Genomic DNA, 27473 nt, shown 5'->3' with positions numbered 1-27473 from the left:
TCTCCAGCACCACAGTTCAAAAGCATCAATGCTTCAGTGCTCAGTTTGTTTATAGTACAACTCTCACATCCATACATGACTACTGGAAAAGCTATAGCTTTGACTAGACAGACCTTTGTTGGTAAAGTAATGTCTGCTTTTTAATATGCTGTCTAAGTTGGTCATAGCTTTTCTTCCAAGGAGCAAGTATCTTTTAATTTCATGGCTGCAGTCACCATCTGCAGTGATTTTGGAGCCCAAGAAAATAGTCGGTCACTGTTTCCATTGTTTCCCCATCTATTTGCCATGAAGTGATGGTACCAGATGCCATGATATTAGTTTTCTGAATGTTGAGTTTTAAGCCAACTTTTTCACTCTCCTCTTTCACTTTCATCAAGAGGCTCTTTAGTTCCTCTTCACTTTCTGCCATAAGGGTGGTGTCATCTGCATATCTGAGGTTATTGATAATTTTATCAATAAAAAATATTTTTTAAAAAAAGTATTTTACTTTTCAGAAATCATTTGTTGACTGTTTCCTTTATCATAAAGAAAACTTGAGTAAAAACATAAGGTTGGATAATCCTGAGTACAAAGTCACTTGTGATTCCTCTGCCCATAGACAGGCACTGTAAATGTTTGGACATGGCTCTTCTGTTATTGCCTCGGTCCATGGCTCTTCAGTGCAACTTTTATATGTTTCTGACATGATTTGGCCCACTTCTTTGCTTTTCTTTGTGTAAGAGAAGAAGCAAAGCAGAATGTACAGCTGTGTCTCTCAGAGGACCCTCCCTGCGGGTAGTGGGGCCCCTGCCCCTCGATAGCTGGTCAGGGTTTCTCTGGCAGCCAGGCAGCCCTGGGCAAACACTCATTCCACGTGCAACCTCCAGAGGAAGCTTGTCTGGCTACTTCTGTTTTGGAAGCCGAGAGGTCCCCGTCATTGCATCCGAAGGAGAAGCTGGCACTGATCAGTTAGCCAATCCTATTTTCAGATAGTCTTATGAAAACATTCAGCTCAAAGCAGGGTAACACTTGGAGGACCATTGCTGGGGCGAGTCTCATATGCAGCTTTGGGGATCTTAGGGCCAGTGTCTCTTCAGCAAAGGATGCTGCTGCCCTGGGGAATAAGGACATTTGCAGATATGCGATGCTTCCACTTAAGCCTGGAGGGAAGTGTCTCACTAGTTATTCACAACAGGATATGGACAGCAGCTTGTTGAAGGGATGGGAAGCTGAACAGAAGAAATGTTGGAGTTTTGCCATATTGAGACAGAGATCAGCAGCTCAGTGAAAGAGGGCATGCAGGGATGGTCAAGTCCCAGTGGAGCACTGATCTTTCAACAGACATTGCAGGTCAGGCTCAATGCTAGGCACTGGGATGCTCATAGAAATGGAAGGAAGAAACCACACCCTGGCAGAGGCTTGTGTCTGTGGCATCAGAGTAGGCAGCCAGTTCTAAGAAGAAGCAACTCGTCTCTAGCCCTGTTTATTCCCTTCTCACGCTAGAAGAGTGAGGTGTGAGGAGAGAGAGAAAATTCACTGATAAGGGACTTTCCTTAATACCTGGGTTTCGTATTCTAGATTCTTTCAGAATGAAACGGCACACTTTCAGCATAGAAGGAGTCCCCCAGTCAGGTCATGCACTGCATAAGAACTATAGTTTGAACACACTCTTACAGAAAAAATAGGCGATTTTCCCTTCAGAGACAGGCACGGGCTCCAGGAGTCCACCTGAGAGTCTTGTGTTGGCCTCTTCATCAACCTCATCACCCTCCCCAGTCCCTATTAATCTGTTCCCAAAAAGAAATGTCACCAGATGGCCCTGCAAATGTTACCTGGCCGTCAGCATGGCTTCACCCAAAACAGGGAGGCTTTAGAGAATTTAATCCATACTTCATTTCTTCCATTTCAAGTCAGTTTTGGACCCTTTATGGGCATTTATTACTTTCTTAACACACTGGGCTGGACAGTAAGGTCCATAATCCAACTGTTGTTAAAGAATCTTGCTTTTACATTTAGTGGGGGAGGGTCCAGTGACTCACAGATCCAAGTCTCTTGTAAGAACTCCTCTCTTGTTAGCATGTAATACCAGATTTTACTGCCCTCTGCTTCATGAGCTGCACACTCCCTCAGCATCCTCAATACCTTGAGCTATTTTTAGCATTTAATCCTTTCCAGATAGAAGAACCATCAAACCTGCTCTTCTTTTTTTCCCCCTTTTTTGTGAAGAAGAGTATCCTTCTATATTTTCAGATTGTGGATGGGTGGTTTTTAGGAATTGAGCTGGTCTTTTTGAACAATGGCCTTTTCTCTTGCTGTCTCTTAGATTTCACACCCAGGTGTGGGCACCAGGTCTGGTCCTGGCTCTAGTCTGTGTTTTTCTCAATGGCAGCAGTTACAGAAAAGTAGCAGAGGTCAGTTCGGCTGGTCCTGGAGGAAAAGATAGAAGCGGAACTCCACCAGCTGAGATGACGACGTGGCCATGGCCAGGCAAAGGGACCACACTCTGGCGTGGTCTGAGCTCCCCACATCTTTGAAGTGTCAAGTCACAAAATTCAGAAGTGAATTTGGAATAGGATATTTCAAGTGGGTCCCTGCCTGCTGTTACCACCAGTTACTCTCTTCACAATGGGGTTAAAAACTTCTCAGGGTTGCTAGGGGCTGGGAAAGGGGGACACGGGGGATCATTGGTAAATGAATAGTGGCTAGGATAATGCAGAAGTTCTGGGAATGCATAGTGGTGACGGCCACACATCACTGTGAATGTACTTAGTGCTACTGAATTGTACACTCAGATAGGTAAAGTAGCAAGTTTTATGTAACATATATTTTACCACAGCTTGAAAAATATTCAGAAAAATAAACTCTCTGCTGGGATATGTAAAAGACTTAGAGGCAGCAGAGGAGAGCCCAGACCTGAGCACCGAGAGCTGTCTCCTGCTGTGCACAGGAACAGCATCTCAAAGGATGGCTCCTCTTTGTTTCAGAGGAGGCCCAGGCAGTGAGGTCTGGAGACCCCACCAACACCTGTACTAACATAATTCACCCCTTTTATTTCACTCTCTTCCCCTATTTCTCACTTCTGTCACTATCTCTATGCAAGGTTCTCTCCTGGACACTGAGTACATCCACTGGAAATGCAAAACCAGACAAGAATCTTAATTTAAAAAGAATTTTCTTTTTTGCAAATCATCAGTGAAGTCAAGGAACAGCTGCAAGGTGGTTGAACCCTTTAGACTCTGGGTGCCCACGTGGGACTGGCATCCCAGCAAGTTTCCGCGGGAGGAAGAAGGGACTCAAGAGTAATGCACATCTCCTAGATGTCAGACCCTGGGTTCGGTGCTTTTATATGTTTCCCAATTAATTTTTGCAAAAGTGGTGTAGGTATTATGCCCATTTTACAGAAGAGGAAACTGAAGTATAGAGGGGTTCATTAATTGCCTAAGGTCACACAAGTGATACAAAGTGGAACAAGGTTTATATGTAAGCCTATTTAGAGCCCACATTGTGAAACTTACGATTATTTCATTTTACCACACTTCAGAATATCTGTCCTAGTATAAAAATATGCTTTGAACAATGCCTTCATCAACTCCAGAGTAAAAATTTGTTTGTATCATAATATGTGTCCAGCACACTTAATGAGAGCCGCTAGTGTTTCTGGTGTTTTCATCTTAGACCCCTTCCCCCGCATGAGTCTCATGCCTCTGGAACCCAGCCACCATGCTCTGTCCCTCCAGTGTAATTTTTAATGACTAGCTGATACATCACAGCCTGCATAAGGGACAGGCTGGCCAGACAGTTGTCCAGAGAACTAATCAATAAACGATGCCAAAGCACTGAGGTGGGAGAAAACTGTTAATCAGTATTTCTCTCCAAGAGAATATTGCATATAGTTGGAAATAATACTTTAATAAGTCTCTGAGGGAGAGCAGTGACATTCCCAAATAACCCAGGTTTCAGGGAACGCTCCCTAAGCTGTCTCCTGAAGATGTCGGTCCTGTTACCTGCAGACTTCAGACTTGACTGTTCAGATGATAGAGGAAGACCCGCACTACCTCCAACAACCTTCTTTCTCTCCCCATCAGAACAGTCAGCGTCTCTTCCAGTTAACACTGAGCAGGTATTTAAGCAATACCAGTTGGAAGGACAGCCAGCGTTGACTCCTGCCTAAGCTGCCCACATACGTTGGTCTGGCCTGCAGACACACCCCCCCAGATGTAGTTCCATGGCTTGTCCAACTGACTCCCGTTCATCTTCCTTATTCTCAAGGCCACTCCCCAAACACTCCTTTCATGACTGGCTCTGCTGTTGCTGCCATTACCAGCTTTCAACCTAAGAGCATGATTTTTCCAGAAAATATGAGGGTGGGGCAAGAGGGAGAAAAGCAGTGCTACATGCATTTTGACACTAACCCAAAAACAGACAAACTCCAGCTTTAATAGACTTTTTAAAACAATGTATAAAATCATTGTTTTAGCAGATTCCTGACTCTGACCCCATTGCTAACCTTCATCCTCTTTGTGAGTGGCAGTCACTATCGAGTTAGGGTCAGAGGGATGGGGTAAGCATCAACTTGGTAATGAAAGCAGTAATGTGTATGATGCTATATGCTCCTGTCTTACACCCAGATCAAAGAGGCCACCTTAAAGAAGTTCTGTTTCCATAGAGCTACAATTTAAAAAATGATTTTGAATTATGTTTTTTGCACCTTGCAACACCATGGTATATATTGCCTGTTTCTTATCAGTTGACTCTGGTGAGCTTTGGTGGGGAAAGGAACTAATAGCTCAGTAGTTCCTAAGATCTTCAGTACCAATAAGTGTTAACCATGTGTCATCTGGGGCAGTGGTTACATTTTCTAAAGCCTGCCATCTGTGCTAATTGGCCAGCAATGTGGCTAGCCCGGGTCAAGATCCCGCAGTCATTGCAAGAGGGCCCTGAGGCTTTGGGCAGGCTGGGTGATGGCAGTCCCCAGATGCACGATGCAGTGATGCTGGCCTAGTTTTGGGAGCAGCTCCTGCGGTATCGGCCCCCCGTGTGGGAGCTGCGTGTGGACTGGAGTTCCAGACTGCTTGTTCCCTGCCTGGAGTCTTAGCCTGTCATCATTGATTTTATGGGGAAAGAAAGCATTTCCTTTTGTAAACACCACACCAGTGCCTTCAATAAGATGATGTAATGGGATTAATGATGCACTTTCCAGAATCCTCATCGATTCTAAAGATGGAAGTAGAAACTTGAGATGAGGCTAAGCTATGTTTTGTCAACATTTGGCTGCTCTATTAAGCAAAGTATCCTCAGACAAACAGCGGGCTTACTTGAAAGCTATGCTGGTATTTGAATACTCGGGGCTGGGAAGATTCTGCCTGTGAAACAGACATCACCAAGAATGTAACTGTCAGGCCTGAGAGTGAGGAGAAAAGAATGAAAAAATAAAGAATGACCAACCACTCTATGTCAGAGCCTGCTGATGGGTGAGCAGGTGGTGATTCGCTTGTGAATGTGTTGTCCAGGAAATAAACCTTGAGGTGTAAGAATAAAACATTAGAACTTCTGATAATATTATCTCATCTCTGTCATTCTCTTTGACCTATGTTTATTGTATATAATCAGAATATTCTAGTTGTATGTAAGTTTTAAGTGAGTAAATATATATATGTTGGGGCTGTATGCCCCAATCTGTTTTATACCAAATGTGCCAATTATATTTCATCTGAGGTCCAAATGTCATATTCATTACCTGCTCTGGAAAAATAAGCATTGCTGCTGCTAAGTCGCTTCAGTCATGTCCGACTCTATGGGGTCGTCTATGCGACTCCATAGACGGTAGCCCACCAGGCTCCCCCATCCCTGGGATTTTCCAGGCAAGAACACTGGAGTGGGTTGCCCTTTCCTTCTCCAGTGCATGAAAGTGAAAAGTAAAAGTGAAGTCGCTCAGTCGTGTCCGACTCTTTGTGACCCCATAGACTGCAGCTTACCAGGCTCCTCCGTCCATGGGATTTTCCAGGCAAGAGTACCGGAGTGGATTGCCATTGCCTTCTCGGAAAATAAGCATTGGGACCTCTTAAACAGGTTTCCTTTCCATGCGGCACCATGTTAAGATGTCAGTAGAGGGCGCTAGAGGGACAATGCGGGAAGAAGGGCCTTTTCTTCTTTGATCTGGAATCCTGTCGTCAGGCTCCTACAGAGAACCAGCTTCTCCAGCACCCAGTTCCTGCAACACCTGCAGCTTACCTCGAGCCCTGCCCTTGCAGTGGGGGCAGCTGCTCCACACCACAGGTGGCCTCTTCAGGACCTGGCTTCTGCAGCGCACAGCAATCTGCAGCCCTCACTAGCAGCTTCCCTCAGGTGGTTTCGTAGCAGAGTGCCTCTGCTGAGACATGTTCCCCTGAAGAGCTCTTTCTGGCATTTAGATGGCAGATTTCTGGCAAGCTCCAGAGGGTGGATTTCCAGTAAGTTCTGCTAGTGCAGTACCATGACGACTTCTCTCATTCAGTGAGTGACAGCTGTGTCCTCTCCAACAGGGTCTGGGACCTAGCCTCAGAAGCAGGGAGGATCCTGTCCTTGGGTGCTCTATCTCAGCCCAAGGGGAAATGGTTGCTCTTTGTATCTGCTATTCCTCCATTCCTTAGATATCTGGTCATTTCTTGCTAGCCAGTACCTCATTACTCAAGCCTCTGTTACAGTTAGTGATTCTTCATGTTAAACTCTCAATTACTGGTTTCTATTTTTTGTTTGGACCTAAATAGATACAATGTACTTCTGTTAGTAAAAAGAAAAAAATTGTGTATGCATTTCCAGCATATTTACATTTTATTATTTTGCAAGTATATTTATGTACTGTTTTATTAATTTTAATATATTGAAGCATACATGAAAAATTTAATTAGACAAAGATGAAACATTATATATATTTGATGATGTGGACCATTTTTTAAGTCTTTATTGAATTTTTTACAATATTGCTTCTGTTTTGTTTTGGTCTTTTGACCATGAGGCGTGTAGGATCTTAGCTCCCTGATGAGAGATCGAACCCACACACCCCCTGCATTGGGAGGCGAAGTCTTAACCAACAGACTGCTAGGAAAGTCCCTGAAATATTTTAACTGTCTTGTTATAATGGCATTATACTGCATTAGCAAATATTTCAAATAACAATATTTGACTAAGTATGGTTAATCACTAATAATAGTAAATATCTAAATTTCATACGTTTTTGATCAAGACTGAGTGAGGTGGCCTGTGTCCATCTTTATATTAAGAATGAACAGATTTTATTTTTAAAATAATGAATGAAGAGAAGCTGTTTTATTTCCTTACCCTACTTGAAGATAGGGTACCATATTGCACATCTCTGGGATACAGGAGCTCTCTTTAGGTACTCTTGATCTAAGGGGTGCTGATTTTTCCCTCAGCTTTCTGGGATGCCAGGTGGGCCCCTTTCAAGGGCCTCCAGTCTTACCTCCTCACCTAACTGGTTCACCCCAGTGTGCACTGCAGATAGGACTTTGTACATTTGCCATGATATAAAATGTTGGGGAAGCGCTATGTTAGCATTGCCTTTTACGCTTCCTCTCCTATCCCTTCTGTCAGTCTTTCTGGCCTCAACTCAGATCCCACCTTTCCCTGAAATTTTCCCCTGCCTTCCGTTAGCCAGAGGAATAGAAACATCCAGTCAACATAGATTACCCCAGTTTCTTCCACAGACTTGTGCAGATTTTTCTGATCCATCTATTAGACAATTGACCAGATATTTAGCCACTGCTTGGGATACCTCTTATATTGGTGTTAATGAGTTAAAGAACAGGAAGAAACCAGTTGGTGGGATTGACCTTAGAGATCATTAGGTCAAATGATACATAGAGGAGAGGGGCCCTATCAAGCTTAAGTGGAACTTCTCCAGTATCACTTGGAGCTTGAATTGGAGTTCCAGATTCTCATAACTAGTCCACAGCTGTGTTTCTCATACTGTGTTTTCTCTCACCAGTTATTTCAGGATTCCTTGGGAAGCCATTCCTTTCCTTACTGACTTGTATTTGCCATGGTGAGCTTGGCCCAGGGCCCTGTACAAATAGGAGCCCATGAATCAGTCCTTATTTGAATTTATTTGCTCACAAGCAAGCCTCTTCCTTGGATTTCATTTGGGGATCAAACCTCCATGATTCCAATGGCTGATAGTTTCTCTTAAGCTCATTAACTGTCTCAGGTCTAGGCTGAGATAACTGATGATGTGCTTGAGCCTGTCTAGGAACTGAGATTTGTCACTGAGTTTCAAGTCAACAAATGGTAATGAGCCCGTCAATGGATGGAAGAAGCAATTCTGAGGCTAATTGTCTGGGACCTACTTGCAATTTTAGCACAGAGAGAAAAACTGAGTGTTTAATGTGTCTACCATCTGCATCTTCAAACTTGAGTCGTCTCTCCAGTTCTTGAAATTTAATCTTAATGCTTTCTTTGAAATTCTGACACTCAGTATCCAGATCTTCCCTTGCGAGAAATGGCTCCTTTTGTATTTCAGTGTTGTAAATCTGAGCAGTTAGCATCCAGGCTGTGCCTAGGACACCTGAGCCTGGTGTGGGGGCTTTGCCTCTCTGCTCTTTCCTCTCAGTCCCAGCCTGACTTGACTCTGTGTAATGCAGCCCCCAGGGAGGGCAGAAGTAGCAGAGGCTGCCCTTTATCCCTCTGTACTCCACTAATGATCCTTTCCCCCTGTGATTCAATCACTTAAACCTCTGTCTTGAGAGCTTTTGAGATAACAAGAAAAACCACTTATGGAACCTTATCATATGAGTCCTTTACAGACAATTGTTACCTCTTTAACGGCAGATCCAATTAAACAGTAATTGTGATCACTAATAATTGACGGTCCACATGCAGATTCTGTTACTTTGAGAACAGTTATTTTTACTTCACTTTTTCTCTAGTTTTAATGTTAAAAACATGCGCATTTGTGCGTTCTACTGGTCCATGTTGAGTAATTACTACATGCAGGTCCTGTGCTGCTATGTCCTAGGGTTTCTGCCTTCGTGGTGTTTCAACTAGGCGAGGAGGTGCATATTCAACAAATAATTACACCAATTACTATTTAATTAAAACTGTGAGAATTGGCACAGGAAAAAATACGAGGTACCCCAATAACCTGTAACAATGGAGCAGAACTTGGTCTGAGGGGTCAGGGAAAGTTTCCCCAAAGAAGCAGTGTTTATGCTGAAGCTGAAATGTGGCAAAAAGGTCATAGAAGTTCTGGAAGAGCACTTCACTATGGGAAAACAAGCCATGTGAAGCATTTGGGATTTTCTTCCCTGAACAACAGTGGCAACCTACTGAAGGAATCTTAGGAAGAGAGTGACTTGAATCTATCTTCTTTTAAAAGTAACCCTCAGGCTATTATGTGGAGGAGATTGTATGGTGTCTAGGGGAAATTGTCAAGGACTATATTGATATTGTCTTAGATTTGGAGATTAGGAAAAGGGAGCCAGTATCTGGTTGTTTGGAAATACAGCATACATAAGACAATAGATAGGGAAACAGTGTCAGACTTTATTTTTTGGGGGCTCCAGAATCACTGCAGATGGTGACTGCAGCCATGAAATTAAAAGACGCTTACTCCTTGGAAGGAAAGTTATGACCAACCTAGATAGCATATTCAAAAGCCGAGATATTACTTTGCCAACAAAGGTCCGTCTTGTCAGGGTTATGGTTTTTCCAGTGGTCATGTATGGATGTGAGAGTTGGACTGTGAAGACAGCTGAGCGCCGAAGAATTGATGCTTTTGAATTGCGGTGTTGGAGAAGACTCTTGAGAGTCCCTTGGACTGTAAGGAGATCCAACCAGTCCATTCTGAAGGAGATTAGCCCTGGGAATTCTTTGGAAGGAATGATGCTAAAGCTGAAACTCCAGTACTTTGGCCACCTCATGCGAAGAGTTGACTCATTGGAAAAGACTCTGATGCTGGAAGGAATTGGGGGCAGGAGGAGAAGGGGACAACAGAGGATGAGATGGCTGGATGGCATCACTGACTGGATGGACGTGAGTCTGGGTGAACTCCGGGAGTTGGTTATGGACAGGGAGGCCTGGTGTGCTGCGATTCATAGGGTCGCAAAGAGTTGGACACGACTGAGCGACTGAACTGAACTGAAGACAAATACAGCACACAGGATACAATACAGAATACAGGATACAAATACAACATATGACAAAAATAACACTAAGTGTACACTGGTCTTCAAGACTTGATAATAAAAATGCTTTACATTTTTAAAAAGTTTAAAATTATTGGCATTACTAAACTTTGTCTCCCTAAACAAGGTAATGCATGTGAAGCAGTCATAATTAGACCCCAGCTTCTCTGAGAGGCTCCTGGAGATAGCAAGGCAAATGAGAAGTAAACCCTTGATATAATAATTTTGAAATAAGTGGATAACCAGAGACCCCAAACCTACTCCTCTTACTTTTCCTAATAGTCACTTTGGTAGGAACCTCACCCAGTTGGGCATAATCCAGGAGGAGCCATGGTTTAATCTCTCACCAGCCATATCCATCTAAGAAAAAAATGCATGATTTTATTAAAGCTATCCTGCCCTGGAAGTGGATATTGAGAAGAGGAAGGAGAGATAGTTGACCAGGACCATTAATTCCTTCCACTTTCTTTTTTATCCATCTTTTATTCTCAACATTTTAACATACAGAAAAATGCAGAAAATGTAACAGATGCTCATATAACATTTTGTCGTATTTCATACTAAATGTTTTTATAGTACAGACAAAGTCCTCCCAGTCCCCTGAGATAACCACTGAAGTTGGTCTCCTTTCCACGAAAATTTTTATTTTCATACATGTGATTGTATCCATAAACAAAATGTAATATTGCTTCTGGTGTGTATTGGAATTTTTGACAAGTAGCATCACAATTTAATGTCCTTTTGTAACTTGCTTTTTTTTCTTTTAATATTATTTTCTCAAGGTTTATCCACACTGATACTTGTACATATAGATTGTTTACTTTATTTGTTAGTTAGATTCCATTCTGTGAAAAAATTAGCTTGCTTAACCATTCCTTATGACTGATGGATAGTTTTGTACTTTATGCTAAAAAATACAAAAAAAAATCTGAGATGAGCATCTTATATGCATGTCCCTTTAGGGCATTAGTAGGAATAAAATTGCCCAGACTTAGAGTATACACATAATTCAATTTTATTAGGTGTTTTTAAATTGCAAATATTTATGCCAGTTTATACTCCCACCAGAAATATATGGGCCTAAGTGTCTGTACCTGTTTCCCTAAACTTAATTGGTTAATTTTGACAATCTGACTGGTACTAAATTGTATCTTACTAATTTATATATATACTATTAGGACTTCTTATGGTTTTCCTGATCATATACTTTGGTCATTTTTCTCTTGGGGTAACTTTTTTTTCATTAATTGTTGATATGTTTTTACTTTCTGATTATAAGTCATTTTTCAATTATACAGGTTACTTCTGTCAAAGCTTAACTTTTAACTTTCTTATATTTTTTGTCATTCAGAAGCTTTTAATTTTAACACATTCAGATTTTTCTCATCATTCCTTATGGTCTGCAGTTTTAGGCTCTGCTTTAAGAAGTCTTTTCTTACCCCATCATTGTAAAAAGAGCGTCCTAAATTATCTTCTAAAACTTCTTGCATTTTACAATTAATTGTTCTATCTAAATTTTGTTTTTATGTGTGCAGTGTGTGAGTTAGAGACCTAAGTCTGCCTTTTTCCATAGGGATGTCTATACCCATTGTCTATTGCCACAGTAATGTTGCATAACCACAAAACCTCAGTGTCATATTTATTTTGCACACAAGCTTAGCTGTTCTGCTGATCTGAGTTGGGCTTAATGGGCCTCACTCATGGGTCTCTTGTCTGCTGACCTTGGCTATGCATTTCACATATAGTGGAGAATAAAAGCAGACTTCTGTTGAGACAGCTGTACTTAGGTATACTCCACACACTTCTCCAGACTTGTTTTTGTGGCAGAGGCTCAGGAGTAGGAAAGAAAACAGAAACCTGGGACATTTTGAAGCCTGGATTTGGAACTGACACACAGTCACTCCGGCATCATTTTGTTGGCCAAATCAGTTTGCTAGGTGCCCAGATTTAAGGTATGGGGAAAGAAATCACTTTTTTGTGGGAGGTGTTACAACCTCACGTGCGTGCTCAGTGGATTCAGTCATGTCCAAACTCTGCGACCCTATGGACTGTAGCCCATCAGGCTCCTCTCTCCCTGGGATTCTCCAGGCAAGAATACTGGAGTAGGTTGCCATTTCATCCTCTAGGGGATCTTCCTGACCCAGGGGTAGAACCTGCATCTCCTGAGTCTCCTGAACTGCAGGTGGATTCTTTACCCACTGAGCCACCTGGGAGCCCGAGGCATATATGAAGAAGGGTAGGGAATTGGAGCTGTTTTTTGAAATCAATTTACCAGAATTGTCCCAGCACCATTTATGAATAATCAGTTCTTTCTTTGACATGACAAATTCTCATATGTACTTTGATTTTTCTCTTGATACTCTTTTATGTTCCATCATTTATATTTTGTTATTTTCTATGTTATTTTAGTAATTATTGAATCCAGCAGTGTAAGTCTCCTCCCACTCAACTCTGTTCTCAACTGTCCTCTTTCTTACATGAATTGGCTACTTTTAGTCCTTCATTATTCCCTAAGAATTTAAGGGCCAGTTTACCCAGTTTCATGAAAAACAATGTAGACATTTTTATTTAAATTGCCTTGACTTTGTATATCAATTTGACTAAAATTAACATACTTATAATATTGATCCCTTTTTAACTATAGACCATTTATTTCTCCATTGATTTTCAGTGCAGTTCAGTCGTGTCCGACTCTTTGTGACCCCATGAACCACAGCACGCCAGGCCTCCCTGTCCATCACCAACTCTCAGAGTCAACCCAAACCCATGTCCATTGGTCAGTGATGCCATCCAACCATCTCATCCTCTGTCATCCCCTTGTCCTTCTGCCTTCAATCTTTCCCAGCATCAGGGTCTTTTACAATGAGTCAGCTCTTCGCATCAGGTGGCCAGAGTATTGGAGTTTCAGCTTCAACATCACTCCTTCCAATGAATATTCAGGACTGATCTCCTTTAGGATGGACTGGTTGGATCTCCTTGCAGTCCAAGGGACTCTCAAGAGTCTTCTCTAACACCACACTTTAAAAGCATCAATTCTTCGGCGCTCAGCTTTCTTGATTTAGATGTTTATTAATTCATTGAAAAAGTATTTGTTGAGCCATACTCTGTGCTAAGCACTGTTCTAGAAGCTGTTATACGGCAGAGAATAAAAGTAGAAAAAGTGACAGCTTTGAGGGCTAAAAATGCAAATATTAGGAGGTGCTAAGTACTGAAGAAGGAAATGGCAATCCACTCCAGTACTATTGCCTGGAAAATCCCATGGACACAGGAGCCTGGTAGGCTACAGTCCATGGGGTTGCAAAGAGTCAGACGACTAAGCAAAGGCAATCAATCAATCAAGTACTATGTAAAAGAAGATGATGTGCAAAGAGTTAAAAAATGATAATTAGGTTAGCATTAAAGTTTTATAAATGATGCTCTGTTTTCTGTCATTCAATAATAATATTCTCCTTAAAAATTTTTATAACGTTTTTACATTTATGTTAATGCAATATAGTTTTTGAGGCCATTCTGAAAAGTTGCCATCTTTTAAAATTACAGACTTTTTGGCTGGTGAATAAAAATGCTGTTGATTTTTAAATAGTGATCTTATACCCAGCAAACTTATATTTGCTTATTGTTAAAATGGTTTGCAGAATCTCTCTATAATTGTTTTTAACAGTATACAATTTTGATTCTCTTTATTTCTCCTACCTGTTGCTGTTTTTCTTAATGAGAACAATGTCAGGCCATTCCAGTACAACACTGTATAGAAACAATGAGAGCAGAGAGGTTGTCTTCTTAAAGGGAAGGTTTCTAACATATTACCATTAAGTGTGACATTCTCAGTGAGTGTTTGGAGACACCTTTTTATCAGATTAAAGGTTCATAGTTTGCTAAGCAAGATGAATTTTCATGAATGAGTGTTAAATTTTAGTAACTTTTTTTTTCTGAGTCTTCCACCATGCTTTGTGGTGGATTACAGTTTATATTGTCTAGACAGGAAAAGGTCAGTTTTCATTCCAGTCCCAAAGAAAGGCAATACCAAAGAATGCTCAAACTACCGCACAATTGCACTCATCTCACACACTAGTAAAGTAATGCTCAAAATTCTCCAAGCCAGGCTTCAGCAATACGTGAACCGTGAATTTCCAGATGTTCAAGCTGGTTTTAGAAAAGGCAGAGGAACCAGAGATCCAATTGCCAACATCTGCTGGATCATCAAAAAAGCAAGAGAGTTCCAGAAAAACATCTGTTTCTGCTTTATTGACTATGCCAAAGCCTTTGACTGTGTGGATCACAATAAACTGTGGAAAATTCTGAAAGAGATGGGAATACCAGACCACCTGACCTGCCTCTTGAGAAACGTATATGCAGGTCAGGAAGCAATAGTTAGAACTGGACATGGAACAACAGACTGGTTCCAAATAGGAAAAGGAGAACGTCAAGGCTGTATATTGTCACCCTGCTTATTTAACTTATATGCAGAGTACATCATGAGAAATGCTGGGCTGGAAGAAGCACAAGCTGGAATCAAGATTGCTGGGAGAAATCTCAATAACCTCAGATATGCAGATGACACCACCCTTATGGCAGAAAGAAGAGGAACTAAAAAGCCTCTTGATGAAGGTGAGAGAGGAGAGTGAAAAAGTTGGCTTAAAGCTCAACATTCAGAAAACTAAGATCATAGCATCTGGTCCCATCACTTCATGGGAAGTAGATGGGGAAACAGTGTCAGACTTTATTTTTTTGGGCTCCAAAATCACTGCAGATGGTGATTGCAGCCATGAAATTAAAAGACGCTTACTCCTTGGAAGGAAAGTTATGACCAACCTAGATAGCATATTGAAAAGCCGAGATATTACTTTGCCAACAAAGATCTGTCTTGTCAGGGCTATGGTTTTTCCAGTGGTCATGTATGGATGTGAAAGTTGGACTGTGAAGACAGCTGGGCGCCAGATTGATGCTTTTGAATTGCGGTGTTGGAGAAGACTCTTGAGAGTCCCTTGGACTGCAGGGAGATCCAACCAGTCCATCCTAAAGGAGATCAGTCCTGGGTGTTCATTGGAAGGACTGATGCTAAAGCTGAAACTCCAATACTTTGGCCACCTCATGAGAAGAATTGACTCATTGGAAAAGACCCTGATGCTGGGTGGGATTGAGGGCAGGAAGAGAAGGGGATGACAGAGGATGAGATGGCTGGATGGCATCACTGACGCAATGGACATGAGTTTGAGTGAACTCCGGGAGTTGGTGATCAACAGGGAGGCCTGGCGTGCTGCGATTCTTGGGGTCACAAAGAGTCGGACATGACTGAGCAACTGAACTGAACTGAAAATTAAGTTATCCTTAAATGCTGATGATAATCATCCCTACTTTGTTACAGTGTATTTTTTATGGTATGTTGCTTTATTTTGCTTTCTTATAATTTCTTTAGCATTTTTGCAACTGTGTTCCTAAAGCAGTTGGCTTATAATTTTCCTGACTTGTACTCTCCATGTCTAGTTATCATATCAAGGTTATACTAGCTTCATAAAGCAAATTGGAGAAAGTTGCTTTTAAAAACCAACCTACTCTCTAAAAAAATTTGTATAAAATAGAAAATATTAGTTCCTTGAGGATTTGCTAGAATTTACCCAACAGATTATCTGTTTTAGGGGGCTTTTTAAGGTGGGTTTTAAGTAATTGATTTGATTGACCTAATGGTTATCTATTCTTGATGTGAACATTCTTAATTTTATTATCCTAGATAATTTTCTGTTTTACTAAGTTTTTAAATTTCTTGGTATTGGTAACTGGTATTCTCTAACATTTCTAAAAGTTTTAAACATAGGCGTGGTTATATGGCTTCTTTGTCATTGATGACATTGTTTGTTCTTTACCTCCTTTTTCTTGATCAACTTTGTCAAGAATTAATTTGTCAGAATCAGTCAAAGACTCAGTTTTTGTATTGTTAATCCTTTTGTCTTTATTGCTGATACTTTCCATTTTCTTCTTTTTGTGTTTTGTTTTGCGTTCGTTTTTGGTGTGATTAGCCTGTTATGCTTTTTCTAACTTTCTGGTGTTTTTTGTTGCATCCTGTGAGTCATTCAACTGTAAGTAGCTTCTAGTCCCCATTATAATCCCTGTTTTGGCTGGTGAATTATTTAGAAGTATGCTTTTTAATTTCCAAATTTATGAGCTTGTTTGGCTTTTTATCATTGATTTATAATCTTATTGCATTTTGCTCAGAGAACATGATTTGAAGAATATCATTGTTTTGGATTTACTGAGACTTCCTTTGCAGCTTTAAATGTGACCAGATTTTATAACTGCCCCATGGTTCTTTAATAAGAATATGTTTTCGACTTCTGGTTTCTGGTTCTTCATGTGAGGAGCTTGGAGCCTGCCACTCCATCCTAACAACAAGTAAAAAGCTGAGCAGACTGAAAAATCAGCGATTGTTTTAGAATCTGAAAGACATGTGAGGACAGCCTGAAAGACACAGGACATCAAGAGTGGAGAGACCTACAGGTGAATACAGAGAGTAACTGTTCCCTGGAGTAGAGACTCTAAGTTGAAACCATCCCTAAAACCAGTGTCAAGATAGGAAAACCTGATAAATTGCTGGAGGCTCAGTGTGGACAACTCTGAGAATTAAAAGCTCCAGAGAAACCCAGTCATAGTGGAGCTGCAAAATTTTATGAGGTTCACCTCAGGAGCTCAGTCAGATTTCCACAGTAGATGTCAGAGAGAAATCCTTTCCTCCTTTTGGCAGGCAGAGAAGAAAAAGATCCATTTTGAAATGCACCAGAGTACTTTGTTCTTCTTAACAAGGACTGCCGATGGAAGGAGCTGTTTCAGTTCAGTTCAGTCTCTCAGTTGTGTCTGACTCTTTGCAACCCCATGGACTGCAGCATGCCAGGCTTCCCTGTCCATCACCAACTCCCTGAGCCTGCTCAAACTCATGTCCATTGTGTTGGTGATGCCATCCAACCATCTCATTTTCTGTCATTCCCTTCTCCCACCTTCGATCTTTCCCAACGTCAGGGTCTTTTCCAATAGTCAGTTCTTGATAGCAGGTGGCCAAAGTATTGGAGTTTCAGCTTCAGCATCAATCGTTCCAATGATTATTCAGGATTGATTTCCTTTTGGATGGATTGGTTGGGTCTCCTTACAGTCCAAGGGACTCTCAAGAGTCTTCTCCAACACCACAGTTCAAAACCATCAGTTCTTCGGCTCTCAGCTTTCTTTATGGTCCAACTCTCACATCCATACATGACTCCTAGAAAAGCCATAGCTTTGACTAGATGGACCTTTGTTGGCAAAGTAACATCTCTGCTTTTTAATATGCTGTCTAGGTTACTCATAGCTTTTCTTCTGAGGAGCAAGGGTCTTTTAATTTCGTGACTGCAGTCACCATCTGCAGTGATTTTGGAGCCCCCAAAAATAAAGTCTCTCACTGTTCATTGTTTCCCCATTTATTTGCCATGAAGTGATAGGACCAGATGCCATGATCTTAGTTTTCTGAATGTTGAGTTTTAAGCCAACTTTTTCACTCTCCTCTTTCACTTTCATCAAGAGGCTCTTTAGTTCTTCTTTGCTTGCTGTTTAACCAAAGCGTAACCTGCTGGAGCAGTATCAGAGCCTAACTGAAGCAACTTCAGTTAGCTTTAGCTGTCTTCTGCCACCTAAAGAGGGGAGGAAAAAAACTTTAAACACTTGTGAAGTTCACAGTCCAGAGGCACAGGCTCCCTAAAAGTCTATGAGACCTAATCACAGGACTCTAGTACACTTCCGCTTCCCCCACAACTCAGCACCACATTATCAAAGATTCTGTTCACAGCAGTTCTTTTTACCCAGTACATCATGTCCAGCTTCTCTGGCGGCTCAGACAGTAAAGAATCTGTCCGCAACGTGGGAGACCCGGGTTTGATGCTTGGGTCTGAAGAATCCCCTGGAGGAGGAAATGGCAACCTACTCCCATATCCTTGCCTGGAAAATCCCATGGACAGAGGAGCATGGCGTCACAAAGAGTCAGACATGACTGAGCGACTAACACTTTCACTTTCATGTACAGCTATCAAGAAAAATGGCACACCAAAAAGCAAAAAAGCACAATTTGAGGAGACACAGCAAGCATCAGACCCAGATATGACAGGGATATTGGAATTATCAGATTAGAAATTTAAAACAACTGTGATTAATATGCTAAAGCCTCTAATGGATAAAATAGTATGCAACAACAGATGGGCAGTGTAAGCAGAAACATGGAAATCCTAAGAAAGAACCAAAAGAAATTCTAGAGATTAAAAAAAAAACAACACCACTTAACAGCGGGGCTAGCCTGAGCATGTTGAAGGCATGGGAAAGGATCACCTTAGATGACCTAGAGTGAAAAGGAAGCAATGCCTAGTAAAGATCCGGTGGACTAGAAGCTGAAAGGAGACTGAAAAGGTTGAATCAAAAAGAAAAGCAACAGAATCTAACGTTGTGGAATCCAGGGGAAGTGAGTGATTTCACAGGGAGGGAGTGGTCGTTTATGACAAACACCTCTGAGAGGTCAAGATGGAGAAATGTCCACTGTCTTCAGTTATGTGGAGGGTACCTCCTGAGAGCAGTTTGGGTGGAGCTCTGGTGCATAAGCCAGGTAGAAGCAGCTTGAAGAGTTAGTGGGAGATAAGGAATTGGAGCCATGTTGCCTAAACAACCCTTCAGGGAAGTTTGGCCAGACAAGAAAGTATCGCTGGGAGAAGATCATGTTTACAAGAGAGAGATTTATTTAAAAATCAATAGAAAATATTTAAACAGTGATAAGTGGGACCCATTGGAGAGGATAACCTGAGTTTCTGAGAGGCCCTAACGGGGTGGGGTATCCATGCCACTTGCTGATGAGGAGCACATCTTTCAGTGCAGGGACGAGAACGGATATATAGGCGTCTTTGTAAGGATGACCAGCCTGTCATTGTGGGAGTTCTTATCTTCTCCATGAAGCAAAGTTATTTGCTGATATTCAATGAGATGAAGATAAAGGTCAGAGGTTTGAGGAAAGCCTAGAAAGCCTGAGTGGTTGGTGTATAATAGCTACGTTTTGTTGACTTTCTAGTGTCAGGGACATATATTATTTCTAATAATCACAAAAACCTAGTAAATCCTGTTGTCCTCAGTCTACAGAGTAGAAACAACTGTTAAAGAATTTTATCCAGACTTATCCAACTAGTGGATGGCCAAGTTGGGATTGAATGAGGTCGAAACCCAAACAGATGTGTTTGGGTTTAAACTGACACTTTAATTTGAAACAGTAGATGAGTCTGGCACAGACAAAAATTATCTCCTCCCACTTTTCACTGGCTTTCCTACAGCTCATCAGATAGTTAAGATCCTTTGTGACCCAGTTTGAAAAGTCTAACCTGCGCGAGCAGTAAGTCGTCTTCAGTGCTTACATTTATTTATGTTAAATATAAGGCATCAGTAAGACGAAAATAGAATTTGGGGTCAGATTCCTTCATGGCTGGGGAACTCTGCCACTGTGACAGATGGATGAGGGAGCAAGTGCTAGAGGGGGAAAGGAAAGAAAAAAGAATCTGTCCTAAACTGAACCTTCTGTGCAGAGAAGACTTCCCTCCCAGAGCAGGTTTTCCAGATTGCTGGGGGTCTCTTGTTCTGTGTCCTGGGGTATCTGAGTGATGCTTTTCAGGTTTCCAGGGTTCCTTCTCCCAGCACTCTTGCACCCTTATCTCCAATAGCCAGTTTCTAAGGAAATGGAAAGCTATGAAAATGGTGTGTGTTTTTGTCTTCATAATTGTGAAGAGGAAAAAAACCTAAAGAAATTAGAAACCCTCAAGATGAGATGGGAGAATGAGAACAGACGACTCATCAGGAAAATAGGCACTCCAGCCTGAAAAGTACATCTTTCATTCTCCTCCCAATTTATTCAGAAAATCACGTTTCATATGTTTTTCTCAGCCAAGAATGAAAAAAATTTTTTTTTACTTTTCTTTTTCTATCTTTGCAAGCCTAAAAATATGTTTAAGACTTTCTAGTATGCTGTGTTCTGGTAATGTTTGCATGATGTTTAACTGTAGGTTGTATTTTATTTGCACTTCTGTGGCCTGGAACTCCACAGTCAGGGGCTCTCACTCACCTCTGCTTATCCCCATGCCTGCGGTCTTGTGGGTAACAACTTTTTTAAAAAAAGGAATGAATGAGCTCATTAAACTTTCCTTGCAGAGTATTCTCACCAGTATTCATTGCCTTCTGATTCTCATTGCTTTCTCTTTACTGACATTGTCAGGGAACCTCTTACCTGTTTTAATTTTTGCTTTTTCTAGTTATTGTAGTTACTGTTTTAGTAAGTGTAGATATCACAGTTTTCTGTTATTTTGATTTTATCATTCTCTAATAGGCAATGTATGGCATGATTTGACTTATGATACTAGTGAAGATAAACATCTTTTTGCACATGTATTGACCATTTGTTTTGCTTCTTTTGTGATTTGTCTGTTTCTTTCTTTTACTGAGTTTTATATTGGAGTTTACTTTTGTTTTTTCTTAGTAATATTTAATATCTCTTTGAGATTAAATAGATCAGCCTTTGTTTGCTTTTTGACTCATTAAATGTCTGTGTCTTCACGTATGTAACATTCTTCCATCAGAAGTTCTGCCTTTGTTAGCTTGAAAAGTCCCTCCCACCTCTGCCCTCATTCCTGAGATTACAAAAATCACCTATATTAACAATAGCAACTTCAAGGACTAACATTTACTGGTACTTAACCATTTGTCAGACCCTGTTCCAAGAACTTTGTATGCTCTGGCTTCATTCATCACAAAAACCCTGTGAGGCACTTGATCTTATAATTCATTTACAAGTGAAGAATCTAAGACTCAAGTAAATGAAGTGACTTGCTCAAAGTCACGTGGTGAGTAGCAGAGAATGGAATCCAACCTAGATAATCTAACCCTAGAGGCCACAGTCTAAACTGTAATCTCTGCTTTAAACCTGGAATCCATTTGGAATGAATTGGTATGTATATGTATGACAGTGATCTTGACTCATTTTTCCCAAATACTCACTTATCTCAACCCCATCTGAATAAACCAGTACTTCCTAAATTACCAATATTATCATATAATAAATACTCATATTTTTAACTTTTGTGCAGTCTGCACATTTGAACCTTATACACTGACATCGTTAAACCAGCTTTTACAACCCAAGTCTGACATTGATGCATTAGTTGATAAAGCCCTTGGAAACTATTTTATGGTCATTGCTCAAACAACTCAGTTTCAGCAGTATTTTCCTGAAGTCGCACAGTCATGTCTGACTGTTTGTGACCTCATGGACCTACCAGGCTCCTCTGTCCGTGGGATTTTCCAGGCAAGAATACTGGAGTGGGTTGCCATTTCCTTCTCCAGGAGATCTTCCTGACCTAAGGATTGAACATGGGTCTCCTGCATTATAGGCAGACGCTTTACCGTCTGAGCCACCAGGGAAATCCAAAAATCATATTTCATCTCACCCTTATTTTGAAGCCAGACACAATAAAGCACATATTGTATGATTTCATAAATGCAGAATGTCCAGAAAAGGTAAAGCAGATGAGTGCTTCTTTAAGACTGGAGGTGTCAGTGGCCAGTGATTGTAAAAAGGCTTGAGGTATCTCTTTAGGGTGATAGCAATGCTAAATTAAATTGTGGCTGAAGGTGGTAAAATCCTGTGTGCATGCTAAGTCCCTTCTGTTGTGTCTGACTCTGCAACCCTATGGACCGTAGCCTGTCAGGCTCCTCTGTCCGTGGGATTCTCCAGGCAGGAATATTGGAGTGGGTTGCCATTCCTTCCTCCAGGGTATTTTCCGAATCCAGGGATGGAGTGTCTCTTAGTGTATCCTGCATTGGCAGGCAGGATCTTTACCACTAGCACCACCAGGGACTCCTGTAAAATCCTACAAATGTATTAAAATCCATTGAATTTTACACTTAAAATAGGTGAATTTTATGGGATGTGAATTATATCTCAATTAAACAACTTTTTAAAAAAGCAAAAACCTATACCCTGCACTCTCTCTCTCACACACACATACACACGCATGATGGGAAATCCAAAAGTTCTTATATTAATCAAAGTATAAACCTCAAAAATATAATAAAGTTGAGATAAACATGGAAATAATTAGAACTTGAAAGCAGTTAACTGTTTTTCTCAAACAGATGCTCCCTTAAACTTAGCCTGTTGATACTGGATCTACCATGAATGGAAGAAAATGTTGGGAACATATTGTTTAAAATTGTGCTACTAAAGTAATGTGTGATTAGAGTTTTAATAGAATTTTTAGTTCTTTGAAATTAGAAACCCTGTATAATATCTAAGTATGTTTTTCAGTTTTGTGCATTTGTATTCTATTTATTTCTGTGAGATAATTATGTACCAAAGTTGGGAGCTGTGTATTTTTATGCTTTTTTTAATTCATTTATCTTCTTCACTTTTCTAGTAGCAACATTCTGATATTATAATTACAGCCTCTTAATACGTTTTTGCTACCTAGTAAGGTAAATCTCCCATCTCATTCTTACAAGTGATAAAAAATGTGTGGTTTGTCCATTTAATCTTTTCTTTAAAGTTTTTTGGGGGACGTGGGCTGTGCTGGATCTTTGTTGTGGCCTGAGGGCTCAGCAGTTGCAGCTTGGGGCCTTAATTGCCCTGGGGAAGACCAGGGGTCAAACTGCATCCTCTGTGTTGGAAGGCGAATTCTCTACCACTGGACCACCAAGGAAGTTCCGCATCCATTTACTCTTGCAAGCAAATCTTAATGTCGTTTAGGAATAATATTTAAAAAAGAATTGTGATATTGGTCTAGGATTTACTCGTATTTATATACAACTTTGGTATGAATCAACACCTTTATGATATTAAATATTCCCATCTGGAAACACAGAATATCTCCATTTATTCCAGTTTTTTTAAAAGAGTGATTTAATAAAATTTTGTAAAATTTATCTGTATTCACTGTATTTCTTTTTAAGATTTTTTTTCCTGCGTGCTTTGTATTTTGGCTGCCATTGAGAATGGGACTTTATTTTTAAAATCTGTTTTGTTCACTGGTATATATAGAAAAGACTTTTAAAATTGAGATATAATTTACATTGGATAAAAAGCATCTATCTTAAGTGTTCCGTTTTGATGAGTTTTGATGTTTGTGTTCACTCATGTAATCACCACCCAAAACAAGGTATAGAACATTTCCACCACTCCAGAAAGGTTCATCATGCCCTATTCCAGTCAATCCCTCCACTCTCCTAGCAGTAGCCAGTTGCTGACTTCTGTCACCATGGTTTCCTGCTGGCTACTTCATACTTTTGTGTGTGATGGGTTGGAAGGAGGGGAGATTCTTTTGCTCAGCATAATGTTTTTAGTATTTAACGATGCTGTAGAGTGTATCAGTAGTTCATTTTTTTTTTTTTTTACTGAGTATTATTAAACTGTATGAGTATACTAGATTTTATTTTTCTGCTTTTGGACTTTTGGGTTGTTTCTAATACTTTTTGGCACGAGGTCCTGCGTTTGCTTTTGGTTTTTGGCAAATATGAACACAGCTGTGACGAACCTTCTTTTTCAAGTCTATGTGTGGATATATGTTTTTATTTCTCTTGGGTAAATATCTAGGAGTAAAATTCCTTGGTCATAGGGTAGGAATATGTTTATGAGAAATGCAAATTATTTTTCAAATCAGTTGTATTATTTTACGTTCTCACTAGCACTTCAGAGTTCCAGTTGCTTCATATCCCTGCCAGTGTTTAGTCTTGTAATCTTTTAATTTTAGCTATTCTAGGGATGGGATTTCACTGTAGTTTTCCTTTTTTGACTCATGATGCCAAGGACCTTTTCTTGCTTTTCATCTATCTTCTTCTATAAAATTTATGTTTTAGCCTTTTGCTCATTTTTTATTGGGTTATCTCCTGCTTTGTGATTTTTAAGAGTTTATTTGTAAATTCTCATTCGATACCTGTTTCATTAGTTTTAATAGTTACTCACTTGGTTATCTTAGATTTCCAATTAAGCAGTTATATGTTCTGTGAAGAATCATATTTTTGCCCTTTTTGTAATAACTTTACCTTTATATATTTCTTTATTTTATAGCATTGGCTAGAACTTCCTAAACTGTTGAATAATAGGAATGATAGCAGGAGTTTTTGTCCTGGTCTTGAATTTAATGATAACGTTTAAAGTGTTATATTATTCTATTATTGGGAATGGATGTTTAATTTTATCTAATATCTTTTCTGTTGAGATGTTGGTGTGATTTTTCTTCTTTAATCCACTGATGTGATTTATTACTTTTGAAACATCCATGCATCTTAGAATAAACCCATCTTGGTCCAAAGTGTTTTATTAATGCTGATAGATTTTATTTGTTGATACACAGGAATTTTCCAACTGTACTCTTGTAGGAACTGGCCTGTAATTTTGCTTATTTGTTGTTGTTTTGGTGGAGGTGTTTACTTCTGTGCATCTTTGCCAGATACTGTTTTTAGGGTTATACTAAACTAAATATTTGGAACATATTTTTAAATAAATCGATTGTGTTTGACACCTTTCCATTCCCATCCACCTATCCACTTTATCCTCGAGTGACTTCCTTCATCTCACTCCTCCCTTCCCCTTGTTTCCCAGCACTGAGCCCCAGAGAACCCTAAGCCCTCTGCTTAACTGCACTCAGTCTCACTGCTGCAGGTGAAGGCATCTTTGGCTCCCTTGAGTTTTGAGATTTGCATTTTCTTTTGGAATGAGTTCTCATGTACTAAATTGGAGGGCATTTAATGATAGCACCTAGGGAAGCAGCAATCCCGGCCCACGTGCTGGGCCTTAAAATAGACTGAAGTATGTGAAATCACTGGGAGTCCTCTTTTGACTAACCAAGGCGGGGCAGTTTCACATAGTTCAGCATATACCTGGACTCTCTCCCAGATATCTGGAAGCAACTGGAGGCTAGGGAAGCCTTCACTTTTTGTCTTTTGGAGTCCCTGGAGGGAGATACTTACATTAGTTGTGATGGGGGCCCTTGGCCTTAGGGAACAGCTACCTAAGGAACATTTTTAACGTTGTATTTAGATTTTTCTAGATTGTCTTAGAGCCTTTTGGTTTGATTCCCCTGAACTCCTCAGGAGAATATTCAGTAAGGCCCCTGTCATGAATCTTCCTAAACAGAAGGAACATCCCGCCCACATTACAGGATCTGACTAGAAGCAATGGCTAATGCAATAAGCAATTGAAATTCTTCTTAATGAGTAAGGAGACCTTATAAAATCTAAGACAGTCTTAAGAAATTAACTAAAAACAACGGAACCTTGAACAGCATAGGTTGCAAGTTTTTGCAATGGCTTCCTTCTTCGTTATCCTGATCCTACTTTGCCTACCGCCTCAGTTAAGTTCTCTACACAAAAACTAGGCTAATCTCTTTGACTTCTAGACTGATTCTTACTATTCTTGCCCCCAGTCCTCTAGTAACTCCCCATTTCATCACAATAGAAGCCAAGGTCCTCCAGGATTTGGGCCCCTTCCCCCATTATCTCCGACCTCCTCTCCCACTACTGTAGCAAGCATTTTCCCTGCTCACCTGCACTGGAGCCTCCTTTCTGATGTTCAGACCCACAGTTCCGCCTCAGCACCGTTTTCTCTGCTGGAATCACTTCCCCTAGCTGTCTGTATGCCTTGCTTCCTCACTTCCTTTAGGTCTTCTTCTTTTTGGGGGGATGGGGGGGCTGCACCATGCAGCATGTGAGATCTTAGTTCCCCAACCAGGGATCAAATCCATTCCCCAAGCAGTGGAAGTGCAGAGACTTAACCATCAGACCCCTGGGGAAGTCTCCCTTAGGTCTTTTTTTAACCCTCCTAATCTCTGAGATCTTCCCTGACCATCCTATTTAAAAATGCACTTCTTTTCACAGCCTCCTATCTCCCTATAATTTTTGACAGCTTTTTTTTTACCATTTAATATCCGATATCATTTATTTGTTTAATTTGTTTATTGTCTAAGTTCTAGAATGTTACCTACAATGGCAACTCCATTACAGCAAGGATTCATATCCTTTTTTCCTCCTTTATATTCCCAGCACCTAGTATAGTGCCTGTTACATGGCATGTGTTCAACAGATACTTATTGAATAGATTAATAAATATATTTAAAGAGACTTTTTAAAAACATGCCCAGGTTCTCCCCTGCCTCCCACATAGCTGCCTTTGTTCTCATCTTAGGTGGGTGAGAACTGTGCCTTCTGAGAGAAGAGAGAGTTCCTGATACATTCTAAAATGCACCAGCTTTGAATGAAGACTTAGGGCCGGAGAAAGCACACAGGTGGGAAGACGCATTCTTGACACTGGTGAACTTCATGACTGCAGACAAGGTGTTTAACCTCTCTGCTGGTGTCTGAGCACCTCCTGTAGCAAGGAGGGCCATACCATTTCAAAAGAATATCTTATTGCCTTATTTCCTGTGTAATTCTTTCCATAGCCTAGGACATTCTTTTTATTGAATTTAATTTTGTACCTTGGACCATAGTTGATTTACAATATTGTATTAGTTTCAGGTGTACAGCAAAGTGATTCAGTTATACATATATCCATTCTTTTTCAGATTCTTTTCCCATATGGGTTCTTACAGTGTATTGAGTAGAGCTTCCTGTGCTGTACAGTAGGTCCTTGCTGTTTATCTATTTTATGTATAGTAATATGTATCTGTTAATCCCCAACTCCAAGTTATCCCTCCCTCACTCCCCTTCCCCCTTGGAAACCAAAAGTCTGTTCTCTATGTCTGTGAGTCTATTTCTGTTTCATAGATATATTAATTTGTGTTCATATTTTAGATTCCACATATAAGTGATATCGTATGATATTTGTCTTTCTCTCTGACTTACTTCACTTAGTGTGATAATCTCTCTAGGTCCATCCATGTTGCTGCAAATGGCATTATTTCTTTCTTTTTATGGCTGAGTAATATTCCATTGTATATATGTAGGAAATTCTTGTAGCATCTATGTGTCTCCTGTATTCATGTAGTTTGTACATCAGGATGTAAGAGTGTCTTCAAATGTAGGTCACCCTGATAGAGAGGAGTCTTTGCTCTATGTTCTCCCTGATGAGTCTCTCTCTCCTTTCCTGTAGAGACTACTGCTTATTCATTCATTGATGCATTGCATTTAATATTTATGGACCTACCCTGTACCAGGCACTGCTCTAAGAAGTATGGGAGCAACACAGATAATGAATTCACACATGTATTTCAGATACTGTGCTAAATGCTTTCCATGTATTTTATTTATCTTTGCTCTTTGAAGTATAGTTGATTTGGGGCTTCCCTGGAT

At 40.4% G+C, this 27473-nt stretch overlaps 1 protein-coding gene across 11 annotated transcripts in view; it reads left to right on the top strand.

The window, feature by feature from the left end:
* Positions 1 to 27473, top strand: part of SYT9 (synaptotagmin 9) — a 208754-nt gene that overhangs the window by 104827 nt on the left and 76454 nt on the right. The window lies entirely within an intron of this gene.

The sequence above is a fragment of the Bos grunniens genome, chromosome 15 (assembly GCF_055505025.1).
Source record: "Bos grunniens cultivar Pamir isolate PY7600 chromosome 15, Bosgru_T2T1.0, whole genome shotgun sequence".
In the NCBI taxonomy this organism is placed as follows: domain Eukaryota; kingdom Metazoa; phylum Chordata; class Mammalia; order Artiodactyla; family Bovidae; genus Bos; species Bos grunniens.
This window is presented reverse-complemented; position numbering and strand designations above follow the sequence as displayed.